The 3,037-nt window shown below is 36.8% G+C and overlaps 1 non-coding gene across 1 annotated transcript; it reads right to left on the bottom strand.

Annotated features, from left to right (window-relative positions):
• Positions 1–2,615: 2,615 nt before the first annotated feature.
• Positions 2,616–2,720, bottom strand: LOC132280415 (small nucleolar RNA R71). The gene has a single exon (XR_009471572.1). It is a non-coding gene; the product is annotated as a small nucleolar RNA R71 (small nucleolar RNA).
• Between the last annotated feature and the right edge of the window lie 317 nt (positions 2,721–3,037).

Genomic DNA, 3,037 nt, shown 5'->3' with positions numbered 1-3,037 from the left:
AGCCATATTCGATCGATCCAAGTCCAAGGTTTGATCGATCGAACTTCCTCCAGTGCGAAAAAGTTAAATTTCCATCTCATTGAAAGTTATTCTTTATCCAATCATTGGGGAATATTTGTTGTACGACCCCAGCCCTTTTTGGGTGTCATTTGAACTACCTATATAAGGATAAGGATTACTTTTTACATCATATCACATCATATCATCTCATACCTTGTAAGAACTCTTGGAGAGCAAGCTTAGAGGAGGAGGAGGCTAGAGACACCATTGGAGACTCTTTATCAACCAAGGAGCAAATCTCTACCATGGAGTTAGCCCTTGAGGGTTAGAGAAGCATTATCATGAGTAGCTAAACATCCTCTCGGGGCTAGAGTTAGCCCCAAACATACTTTCTACCTCTTGATTTTGTGTATTTTTGAGGGATTAGTGTTGTAATACATGTTTTGGCACTTTTATATATATAGATCTTGTTTATTCAATGATTTATGTGGTTTAATGCTTCCAATTGATCATTTCATTCTATCCATATGTCTATGTAAGCTAGAATAGATGTTCATGTGTTTGTCTCTATTTCTTGTGTTATTGATGCATATCTATGTGTGTTAATGCCATAGATTTAGAGATTGTCAAAACATTGTGCTTAATGGAATGCTTTTGTAATTTTCTAGATGGTTCATGCTCATTTCTTGATGGATTGTGCCTCTCCCTTAGTTGAATTAGTTTAATTTCATGTCATTAGCTTAATTGTAGTGTAGTGGTAGCATAGTTGTTAGATGGGAGGACAATCCATGTTTGTTGTTTGATGTTGTATACTTTTGAATGCAAGAAGCATATGTCTCTAACCTTGTAGTGTATTTGCCTTATGAGCTTAATGAAAAGATTAGTGACTTGCTAGATATATTGTGCTTTTCACATGCTATTTAAACAATATATACTTAATTGTTAGATATATTGTGCTTTTCACATGTTGATTAAACCATATATGCTTAATTGGTCACCCTTGTTAATTGAATCAACCAACACACACACATATCAATATTGTAACACACATTTCCCTCATTAGTCACTTGTTAAGGGTGTAGAAAAGTATTATTTGGTGGTGTCCTCTAAACCCCAAGATCTCTCTCTCTCTTACTTACTCTTCATTGCATTCAATTATTTAGTTTAATTTGCTCTCTAGTTTAATCAACCAACCAACTATTTGTTTGATCACTCGACCTACTAACCCTAATTGTGATTCCACAACCAAATTCGACTCTAATCCCTTGGGACGATCCCTACTCACCCTAACTATATTTTTAGTGAAGGTAGTAGCGGCTTTTATAAATGTAAAACTTGGCCCTCACCTTAATGCACACTCTTATGCTTATGGTAGGACGACGACCATTGTTTTTGGCGCCGTTGCCGGGGATTAGGCAACGTCGTATTTGTGGAATCAATTCGGAAGTAGTACTCTTTTGATCGTGTGTTTACTTTATTTTTAATTTTCTTTTTGTTCCTTATTGTGTTTGTTCATCTTTGACAAGGAGTATTGAGTTAGGAGGCAAGCAAATGAGCCACCAAGTAAAGGAGCTAAGCAAACAAGGAAAAATGCTAAAAGTTTAAAAAAAATTGCTAAGCTAAGCTATAAATTTGGAGTTGAAGTGCTAAAGGACTTTTGTGAGTTTTTTCTTACTCAATCCCTTAGTTAAATCATCGGCCCACGTGGAGACTTGTTGTTTTTAAATTCTTAGATAAATCATGAGCCCGCGTGGAGGCAGTCTTAATTGTTCTTTGCATCATTGTTGTTAAAACATAAGAGTATGGGTTAAGTGTTTGTGGAGGAAGTTTCATTGAATTGTTGTGAAGTCAAAGTGTTTGTTCATTTATTGTGTTTGTGTGTTTTTACATTGTCCATGCATGGTCGTAGATCACTAAGACCAATTCTTGTCTCTCTTGATTTGCATATTGAATCCGTATTTAGAAATCCTAGGGGAAGAGGAAGTTCTAGTTCTACCCAATCCATTACATCAATGGAAGGCCATAATGAAGAGCATGTAGAAGACCTTGGTCACATAGACCAACAAGGTATCCTCCATCCAAATGTGCATCATGAGAACATTCAAGCACCATTAGACATGCCTAGGCCATTCATTCACCAACCACAACAACAACAAGGCCAAGTTCCATTTGGAATGCCAAGGCCAATGTATGCTCCACAACCTCCCATCATTCAAGGAAATCAAAATCAAGGTGCCTATATTGCACCTCAAATTGCTAATCCTCCACTTGCTTTAAGAGATCACTATGTGCTTAATGAATACAATGCACCCACATGCATTCAATTGCCACCATTTAGAGCACATCACTATGAAATTAAGCCACAAACCATTCAAATGCTTCCTAACTATCATGGACTTCCAAGTGAAGAACCTTACAAGCATTTAGATGAGTTTTTAGAAGTATGTTCCACCGTAAAATATACGGACATGCCGGAAGAGGTCTTAAGACTCAAACTTTTTCCATTCACCTTAAAAGACATGGCAAAGTATTAGTTTAACAATCTTAGGCCTTTTTCAATCACTTCTTGGGCAGAAATGCAACAAGAGTTCTTGAAGAAGTATTATCCAGTTTCTAAGACCAATGCCATGAGAACAATTTTCACATGAGGATGGAGAAACGTTTCATGAGGCATGGGAACACTTTAATGAATTGCTTAGGAAGTGTCCACATCATGACATGCCCAAATGGCAATTAGTTCAATATTTCTTTGAGAGCTTATCGGACAATTACAAAGGCATGGTTGATGCTTCCATGGGTGGCTCATACATTGATAGGCATGAGGATGACGTGTGGCGTCTTTATGAGAGCATGAGTGAAAATTTTTTGCATAGAACATTATCATCTAAGAATGGTAGAAATTTATAAGGTAGGAAGAGTGTTGGCTTACATCAAGTTAACCATTCAAATGAAATAGCCGCCGAAATGAAGTCTTTATCTGAAAGGTTTGATCAATTTTTGATTAACCAAAACTCGGTGAACCAAGTATCTTCCTTCC

Source organism: Cornus florida, unplaced genomic scaffold, assembly GCF_030987335.1.
Source record: "Cornus florida cultivar Cherokee Brave unplaced genomic scaffold, ASM3098733v1 CherokeeBrave_3.0.0_Hap2_Chr10, whole genome shotgun sequence".
Taxonomy (NCBI): domain Eukaryota; kingdom Viridiplantae; phylum Streptophyta; class Magnoliopsida; order Cornales; family Cornaceae; genus Cornus; species Cornus florida.
Note: the sequence above shows the minus strand (reverse complement) of the source record. Positions and strands in the feature narration are given on the sequence as shown.